This window comes from Pseudopipra pipra, chromosome 8 (genome assembly GCF_036250125.1).
Source record: "Pseudopipra pipra isolate bDixPip1 chromosome 8, bDixPip1.hap1, whole genome shotgun sequence".
Classification (NCBI taxonomy): Eukaryota; Metazoa; Chordata; class Aves; order Passeriformes; family Pipridae; genus Pseudopipra; species Pseudopipra pipra.
This window is the reverse complement of record NC_087556.1, coordinates 28,657,123-28,667,198: the sequence shown is the minus strand read 5'-3', so window position 1 is coordinate 28,667,198 and position 10,076 is coordinate 28,657,123. Positions and strand designations below refer to the sequence as shown.

At 42.2% G+C, this 10,076-nt stretch overlaps 1 long non-coding RNA gene across 2 annotated transcripts; it reads right to left on the bottom strand.

Annotated features, from left to right (window-relative positions):
* Positions 1 to 3,781: 3,781 nt before the first annotated feature.
* On the bottom strand, positions 3,782 to 9,717 carry LOC135418240 (uncharacterized). 2 transcript variants are annotated; one of them, XR_010432359.1, is made up of 4 exons: positions 9,619 to 9,717; positions 9,425 to 9,503; positions 7,983 to 8,127; positions 3,782 to 7,160 (listed from the first exon to the last, which is right to left on the bottom strand). It is a non-coding gene; the product is annotated as an uncharacterized LOC135418240 (long non-coding RNA). The 2 variants fall into 2 exon arrangements; XR_010432358.1 differs by having other exon boundaries at positions 9,425 to 9,492.
* Between the last annotated feature and the right edge of the window lie 359 nt (positions 9,718 to 10,076).

Here is a 10,076-nt window from a genome sequence, read left to right as displayed (position 1 = left end):
CTGCCCAGGCCCTTTGCAAGGACTAGGTTAGTTTGGGGTAATCATGCAGATTACTTCCTAGGCTTAAGAATTATTTTATATTATGATGATTGAGGCAATATCTCCCTTGGCCCCTGGTGTGCACCTAGTGCTTCTCTTGGCTATACCCCATGACAACATCCATACAAGCAGTTAATAACAGACAAAGTGCACTATGCCAAAATGTTTAAACCAGATTAAACATATATTGCCCAATCCTACAATGAGAGTTTACCGCTCTTGCTCTTACCAGTGACTTTAAAACCCTTTACTCTGAAGCTGCACTCTCCAGGGTAAGAGATTTCAAAAAATACGCTCTTATTTTGGGATATAGGAGCGTACACACACAAGGAATTAATTCATCGGTAGTTAATCTGGAATGATGCCACATGTAGACAACTCCCCTTTCCAAGACTGTGACAAATATGGGGGAGAAGGGAAAAGAGACCATAAAGTATTTTTAATTCCTTTTTCTTCTACTCCTTGTATCCTGCATCAGCTCTATCCAGTCCTTCATGCAAGTGAAAGGGAGCTTTAACACCAACTGTTTCCTCCAGTACTCAGTGTGCTCTGCAAAAAAGACATTGCCCAGCAATCTGGGGATGAGGAGGAGTAGGGCTAGCATGGAGGTCTTGCAGGAAAAAAAACTAAAATGAGTGGGGAGTTTGAAGGACAGTCTTTGCAAGAGGCATGCTCAGGGGCTGCTTTCTACTGTCGGAGTGCTCCAGGGAGGGCCCCAGTGCAACCGAGCTGCTTCTGATTCTCCAGGCAGGTGGTGGTTCAAGCATATTGCTTGAAATGGCCACTGAAACCTGTGCCTGGCAGAGGAACAAGCCAATCTTTAGAGGGAGAGTTTTTCCAGTGTCTGAAGCCTGCTGGGTTCATCTGTTCCTGGATACTGGTCCTTGGGTGACTGGTTTTATTCCTCCCCTGACCTATCTACTTTGTAAGAGTCCCAGGAAGAAACAAAACTGCTGGTGTAGAGGCAGCCATCTCTATCTCTGTTTACACGTCGAGGGGGTCTTTTGTGCACAGCTACCTACCTCCCTGCAAGGGAAGGCTGCTCATACAATGGGGACCTAACAGACTGCATCTGTTTTGTCTTAGTCTAAAGCATTCCTTTCTGGTGCTAACTGGGAACAATTTAGCTGGAATTTCCAATTGAAATGAGCTTTTTAACTTCTATATTGACAATTTAAGTTGTTCTCAGGCAGGGGATCTGCCGTGTATTTTACAAATAGGCCAAACTAAATCTCAGTGTTTTTACAAGTTTTTACTCAGACCAAATCTCTTTTTCTGAAGTACTGTTCTTTTACTCAAACATGGATTTTGATGCAAAACCAGTGAGGGTACCCAGTAAGAGCCCATGCTGCAAGAATTGGATTTCAATCAACTTGAAGAGGTTGAGGAGGTGGGTGAAGGAATAGTTCTGGAAAATCCTGCTTGAGGAAATTGTTTGGATGCATCTGCAGCTATGTGCAACACAGCCTACACAAAGAGCAGAACTTTTATGTTCATTTACATAAGAACAACAAGACTAAAGGTCTAGCTGTGTCTAACAGGGAGTCTCATGCCAGCAACATGGCAGGATTTCTCCTAACGTTTCTCCTTCCTCTGTAGTCTTTTCCAGCACTCAATGATTGCAGACTGTCTGTCCATAGCATTGTATCTACTAGCAACCCTTGATCCTTCTCCTAAGACATCCCCCTTTCCAACTCACCTCACCACACCCTGCAGCAGTGAGCTCCTCCATTTGCAAAGATGCTCATATGCCCATCACCCAAGGACCCTTCCCCCTCAAATTCCAGGAACCCTCAGGGCTTCATTGTAGGGATGTAACTGGAGTGGAGCAGAGGAAAACCTCCTCTGAATATTGTTTATTTCTGTCATCTCAAGAGAGACACAAACACTAAGAACACCACTTCTGCTCAGAGCCTCTCTGAGGAATCAGTGGGAAAACATTGGCCTTGGAGCTGAATTGTGGCAAATTATGGGTTGAAAATTACAGCTGCTTACTGAACTTTGCTTACGGATGTAGGTTCAAAAAACTTCTTTAAAGTTAAGCAAGTCAGTAAGCCTTTGCAGATGGGTGGCTAAGAACACAAGCCAATTTGTGACAGACGAGGAATGGACAAAACAAGAGGAAGCCACGCTGGTGGCTAGGGCACTGCTGAGCTAGAATTGAACCCAGATCTCCCAAACTCCATCCCAGGCTTAAAGTGATCTGTGATGCATCAGTGTGAGTGAAAAAGGGATATAGCAGTCTTGTAAGAATAAATATGTCAAAGGATTAGAGGTGCTTGGGGAGAGGTAACTTAGAAAAATACCATGGTCTTAGAAGAAAAGATAAAAGCTCCTGCGTGGGAGAGGAACAAAAGGAGAAAATTGACTGTAGAGGCAAGAGGACTAAAGAGAAAGGGGGAGGGAGGTCTTCCATTAAGTGACTCATAAAACTTTGGAGATCCTTCATGACACCAAGCCTTCAGGTGCAAATCTAGTCTTCCTCCTGGAGCAGGATCTGATGACACACTAAAGAGTCCTTGCTTGTCCAGGACTTGGTAAAGTTATTCCTCAAAATCAGAGAAACCAAATGGCTTGAAGAGCTTCCTTCTCCCTGCTCTGCAATGCTTCTCTGTTCCTTATTGATATCTTTATTGATGATCTGGTCGAAGGAACAGTGTGTTCCTTCAGCAAGTTTGCAGACAACACCAAGTTGGGTGGGAGTGTCAGTCTGCTGGAGAGCAGGAAGGCTCTACAGAGGAATCTGGACAGGCTGGAATGATGGACTGAAGCCTGTTGGATGAGGTTCAACAGGGCCAAGTGCTGAGTCCTGCACTTGGGTCACAACAACCCCTTGCAGTGCTACAGGCTGGGTGCAGAGTGGCTGGAGAGCTGCCTGGAGGAAAAGGACCTGGGGGTGCTGGTCGGTAGCAGCTGAGTATGAGCCAGTGTGTGCCCAAGTGGCCAAGAAGGCCAGAGGCATCCTGGCCTGTATCAGCAACAGTGTGGCCACTGGGAACACAGGATTGTCCCCCTGTACTTGGCACTGGAGAGGTCACACCTCAAATCCTGTGTCCAGTTCTGGGCCCCTCATTTCAGAAAGATCATTGAGGGGCTGAAGCAAGTCCAGAGAAGCAGCTGGGGTTTGTTAGCCTGGAGAAAGGAGGCTGAGAAGGGATCTTTCTGCTCTCTGAAACTACCTTAAAGGAAGTTGCAGCTAGGTGGGGGTTCAGATTGGATATTAGGAACAATTTCCTTACCAAAAGGGTTGTCAGATATTGGAATGGGCTGCCCAGGAAAGTGGTGGAGTCACCATCCCTGGAAGTGTTCAAAAGGTGTGTGGATGTGGAGTTTAGGGACATGGTTTAGTAGTGGGCTTGTCAGTGCTGGGTCAATGACTGGACTCGGTCATCCTAAAGGTCCTTTGCCATCTAAATGATTCTGTGATTCTATGAACCTTATATTTCTTTCCTCCCTGTTTTCAGGCTGGCTTTGTTACATGAGGAACACGGCTGCCGCTCTGCCACTGCCTGCCCTGTCTTCAGTGCAGATTGTTTGCAATTGAAATTTCTGCTTAAAACCAGTAGGCCCAAAGGGTTGTGTTCCCCCCCAAGTCTTGCACTGGGACCTCACTCCAATGAATTCTGCAGCTGTGGCAGAAAGTCCCAGGCTCCTGCCTAATTCACTACCCACATGTGCAGGGAGAAAAAAAGAACCACTTCCCCTTGCCAGAAAAATTAAATAAGTCATATGCATCAATCACTCCCTAACATGCACATTTTTATTCTCAAACAGCTTCATTTAGAGTGTTTTAATATAGAACAGCCTGACAGAAACAATGCCTCCTAAATAGCTGTATGGGACTCTTTAGTCAATAGTACATACAGTAAATATTTATTATAACGTAACACAGGTTCTGTTTGTTTCTGTTTGTTTTTGCTTTTTATACTTTGCATTTGATGTGAGTGGGAGACACACCAAATATTGTAAATATTTATAAAGTATTCAGATTTGATATTATTTGCTCAGGTACAAATGGCTCCAGTTACTAGACTGTCACAAATGAGAAAACCACAAATACAGAGCAACACTGAATGAAAACACAGTGGAAACATGACATAACCACATCTACGGACTGCAGTAAACATTCCTCACAAGAAGGAACTAAATAAAGGTGCAAATACCTTTTTAAAGAGCTGTTTTGGCAGATATTTTAGAGGCATCAACTTAGTGACAGGGGTTTTGTTCCACACCTTCTAAGCGTCACTAAAATATCTTAAGGCTAAACTTATGTGCAATTACCTTTTGGCTATTTTGTTTTTAAAGTAAACCTCACCCTGGAGAGTGTAGATAGATGGATAAGATGAGGTGGGGCTCTTTTTTTAAGACATTCAGTCTTGCTTTGCGAAAATAAACATCCCTTTAGATAAGATGCCTGAGGAGTTGTGAAATTTGTTATTTCTGTAACAGACAACCTGGAGGGGCATGGACCTGCTGTTATTCCCACTTTGGTTGTGGGGAGACTACTAGACATGTCCTATTAGTCAATACGTTATGTTTACCTTAATGACTTACTCCATCTCCGATGCCCGTAAATCTTCATTTCAGATGAAACCTCTTTAGGCTGGGGATGAATCAGAGGATCTGGCACTAAGGTCTCTTGTGTAATGCTACGTTGGCCATGGCAGGAGAGACCCTTATCCCACATCCTTGGAGCCAGCCCAGCATTGTTGCCTCCTAGCCTTTCACCCTCTGCTCCACAGCACTGGTCTCCAAGCCCTGACCCCAGCAAAGCTGAGGCCCTTGTCCACCCCCACACAACAGGGCACAGCAGGTTCATACAGGTGTTTCTCTGCCCCACTTCAGCAGGGGGGGATTCCCTCTTCTCCCAGCCCCTGTACATCAACACTTTTGTGGCCTTGGTTTCCCAATCCATCACAATTATTTTTGCCCACAGTTTTCATCAACCACTATTCAGAGGCATTTTTCTGAGGCTGGTTGGTTTGAGTCATAACCGAGGATCTGAACTGAAGATGAAGTTTCTGGTTAGTTTGTGTTTTATCCTGAGCTATTTCCCCAGTACTAGTTTCTCTTTTATATCACTTGGTATATCATTTATTTCCATTGAATAATTGCTCTGAATAAAGCCTGATGGAGTAAATACTGGAGACAAAGACAAAAAACATCTGGAATATGTTTTTCTCTCCAGTCAATTCATCATTTCAAAATGTACTGTAGGCTGAACTGGTAGCCCAAACAAGACCAGGTACTGATAATTTTTTCCTTCATTTTTGTTATCATTCCTTATCATAATAAAGTTCTCTTTTTCCCCTCATTGGAACCTCTTCTCTTGTTTTACAGTTTTCCCCATGATGTAGTAACAGCAATGTATTATTGGCATGGCCTGTAGTCCAAGGTCCTTGGCATTTCTTTTTTCAAATGTATTCCTTACAAAGTCCAAAAAAGAAGTTAATAAAAGCATTAAAACCACCTGTGAATGGACATTTAAATGCCACATTTAAATTAATGATAAGTAATCTACACCTTCCCAAAATCCTGACTGACATGTAGGTTTGCTTTTTCCCTTTCCAAACTATGGGCTAAGCACTAAAAATAAACTGAAATAGCACTCAGGTGCTAAACAGATTATGACTCACAGCTGGAGGCAAAGAAATTGCAACTCTATCCCAATTACACTAATTTAATTGGGTGTCAGAAAAATCCTGGATTCTCAACAGTAGTAGCCAAGGCATGGTTGTAGATACCTAACAGGCATGGGAGCCATTTCTATGTTTTGGGATTTTTTAATTTTTGTTTTAAAAGGGTCTTCTAATGCTGGGAGAAATGCCTGCCCACACATGAGTTCTTCCACCTGAAATTAGTATGTAACAATAATGTTTCTGTAAGCAGCAAAGCAATGCCTTCATGTGGGAGGTGAACTCACAGCTGTCTGATACTGCTGTTGCTGCTACTGCTGTTGGCAGAGGCTCTGTTCTAGAGGAGAGGGGGTCAGGATAAACCAAGTTTATCCCCTCCATCCTCCAAGTCTCTGATGCTGAAACCAACTCCTCGTATGAAGAACAATGGCTTTTTGCCAGGGTTTGCCTTGGGCAGAGGTACATTGATGCTTTCTTTTACTATTCAGAAAATGAGAATGACAACATGAGGCAGGGTCCCAGCACCCAAAGCTGGCGTGCTTGCACATGCTGGGGAGCTCATGTGTCGATCCCCAGCCCAACCCACAGAGTCTGTAGTGGGTGGTGATTCTTGTTAAAACCCCAAAGGGTCTGTGAGGACCTTTAAATCTGCTCAGCATGGAGGAGTTCTGGGGTGGGGTGGTCAGAGCCAGCAGCATGTAACCCCGCTGGCCTGGGGAGCCAGGGAGCAGAGAGCTGAAGGTAGGATGCACCCTCCTGCTGGGTGGAAGAAAAGGGAATTACTTCCTCCCTGGGAATACCCTCCTGAGGCTTTTTCCTTCCTCTTTGGTAAAGATGAAAGAAACACGGTCCACCTCCTGTGCTGAAGAGTTCCCATTCCTCTCCAGCCTTCCTCTGCCTCTCCTTCCGCTCGGCCTCCTGAAATCAAAGAGCCACTGGCAAGAGGAGTCAATAAGTAAAGAGCAAAGGCTGTGGTGAAGAGGACTGTGCTTTTGGAGAGCACCTGGACCAAAGCTGTTGGAGGGATCAGCTGGGAGCTATGACAGCAGCCCACGAGCAACCACCTTCTGATCCAGCACCCCTCCTTTCTGACCACCTCCCCATTATGAGACATGACCTGGGGAACCCCCACTAGTGTCACTGGCCTTGGACTTGAGCGGGCAGTGTGTTTAAGGGATTTCCTCTCAAAATATAATAAGCAAAGGTTGCTCTGGCCACACACACAATGAGTTTAGCACCAGGGGAGTGTGTTTCTCTTTGCCTTTGGTTCCCGCAGATTGAGGCTCCTCATCGCCTGCAACAGCATGGCTGTGCCACTGCCTTGTAGCTGCAGTGTCCTTTTAAACAGTCTCTTCTCTGTGATCTGCACATCCAAGGGAAGCCTTGTCTCACCAGTCGAAGTTGCAGCCTTGTGGTGTGACAATTTCTATTGTGCCAGATGCTTCTCCTTCAGCTTGGGATTGGGCTGCTGTGAAAGGGAGCAGTCTGAAACACATTAATTCTTTTAGAATATAAATAGCAGCAATCAAACTTTCCATATGGCCGTCTAAGGGGAATAAATAGCTTCGGGCCAAATATTTTTAAAACCCTGAAAACAAGAATTACTTTAAAATAATAATAATAATAATAATAATAAAAACCCCATGATACAGCTAATGCAGAGATTCTGCTAACAAATTGTTTGTAAAGGGCCTGTCAATATAGAAGCAGAATTATAGAAATGAAAGCTCTTGGAGACCTATGAATCCATCTCTCGCCGGAGCTGCGGGAGTGGCGGGGCCGGGCGGCGGCGGCCCCGGGCCGGGGGGACGGAAGGTGGCAGTGCAGCACAACGAGAGCCGAATGTGTCTGCCTAGATAAAGTACCGCACTTATCATTTGCTTATCATTCCCGAGGTCCAGGCTAACAAGTTTAACCATATAAAGAAAATACCTCTTTGGGGTTTTGTGGGTTTTTGGTTTTTTTTTTTTGTTTGTTTGGTTTGGTTTGGGTTTTTTTAATGCATAGGTCAAGCGAAAATTAAGGGGAAAGCAGGCAAATCATTTAAGAAAGCAAGAGTGAGATATACAAATAGAGATGTGGTCTGGTTTACGCACGCATACGAAACCTAAACAAATGTGGAACCTTTCGTCGAGACAAGTAAAAAACCTAAGAATTACAGCGTATTGTCACAGTCACTTCTCTACTCATATAGTATTTTTTCTGAACACCTATCATAAAAAAAGATTCTAAAAAGAGGAGTAAAGATTTCCTATAGGCTAAATTCATATTGATATATTGCTTTCAGGTATGTAGTTATTTTCAAACCTTATTCTATGTTTTCCTCCAAATATTATGTTACAGCATCCTTATCTTTACTTTCACAAATAAAGGACAGTAGACATTCAGAGTAACGAAGAAAAACGCTCTTGACTCCGTTTACTTCCCACTGAGAGGCAATTGAATACAGGACCTACCAGAAAGAAAACGATTTTTCATTAGTTTTTAAATTCCTAAAACTGAAATAACTCCAGTATTCAAAAAAATCCTTATCCTTTACCAAAAACAGAACAAATGAAATCCAGCTTTTGCTTTGTTCTTCATTTACAGCGTTCAATATTCATAAAAACTGCTTTAAAAAAATACCTGAGAGACATTAACTTTCTAAACTTAAAACCATATATATATATATATATTTTATATATATATATATATATATATATATAAAATAATTATCTTCCCACATTTTCCATAGTTTGATCTATGAGATAGCATGAGGATAATAATTTAGGGTCTGATCCCATTAGTCTTTCCTCAGAGAAATACTCTTCTTCAACATATTTTTTTCCTGGGCCTGAGGTATTTTCCAGGCTGAGTATTCCAGGGACAGAGTCACTGGGGTCAGAGTCAGCGTCCCTTGAGCACTGAGCCCACTGTCTTGGGGGTGTCTCTGAATCCAGCCCAGCATTACAAGCTGGCTTCTGCACTCCCTGCTCAAATAAGGCTCCATCAGAGACATTTCAGTTTCCTTTACAGCACCCATGGCCTGAGAAAAGGGAATGGAACCACTCCTGTCACTGGGGCAAATGCTGGAGTGAATGCTCCTGGCTTCCCTGACTTGCCTCAGGAGCCTCTGCACTGAGTCACCCAGAAGCTGGATCCTAGTTCCTAAAAAAATACACAGCACAGCTTAGCATTAAAGATACCTCCTCCCCCCCTCCGAACATTTAAAAATAAAAAGGGCAAGTATTAAACATAGCTTTTAAAGGAAATTATAAGCTTACATAAAAAAATGCTTCACGTAGAGGGGGAAAAAAGAGAAAGGTCTTAAGTATGAATGTTTCTCCGAAGCTTTAAATAAAAAGCTCCTGCTTTAGAAATTGTACCCTTTTAGTTGAAGATTTGTTTGTTTTATGTTTTTTTTACACAGTTTTGTAGAAATATACAGGCTGCAGAAGGGAGGAGAAAACATCAAGAAATATCATGAGTGTGTAAGGTGGAGGGGGGGAAGGGAAGACTGACAATAAAATAGATCCCCCACTAAATGCATATTCTTCTATTTATGTATTTGATAATGAGACAGAAATGCCCCTGGCACTCTGTAAACAACAGCTCCATAACCAGGAGGGAAGAGCAGAATAATGCATAGCTACATTTCAGATCATAAACTATTTCAAGCATTATTAACATGCCAGCCTTTTAGATTATTGGGGATTTCCATTTTATTCTAAGGTAATGTTTACCATTCTTAAGCAATTTTACTGCCTTACCTGTTTGCTGTTTTTGCAGATTTACAGAAGATTACTCCTTGAGAAGCTCCTCTCCTACCAAAAGTTCCCTAGAAGAAAACTGATAGTTGATTTAACTCTAATACCCATAAAAAACTTTTAGCTTTGTATCAATAGAGTAATATGTTTATATAAACATATTTTACTCTATAAAGCTAAATTTATGGGTTATTCACCACGATGAGTTGGCAGTGCAATCCAGAGCTCCCCATAAGTTTCAGAAAAGGAGATAAGAAAAGTTCACATCCATAATAAAAATAGATTTTTTAATTTGCTTTTAAAGATGCTTTTTACATTTTAAAATAACATTCTCTCATGATAACAAAAAGTGTTTGTGTGTAATGTTTGCAGTGTCAGGTGGTATAACTCTATCGTATGACTTAAAATTAAACAATATAATTACCACTTGGCAACCGATATTTAAAGCTGTAATAACTATTTCTTCAGACGTTATTTAGACTGTATTTAAAAATATGAACAAAAGATATATTTTTCCTGTACATTCATTTCAAAACTTTGAAGCTGTAGTGTTTCCTTTTTTCCTTTTTTTTCTTTTTTGTTTTTAGAAGACAAAACTCAAACTATTTTTGTTTGAGAAAATTGGGTTCGCGATAGCTTGAAAAACAGGCTTTTC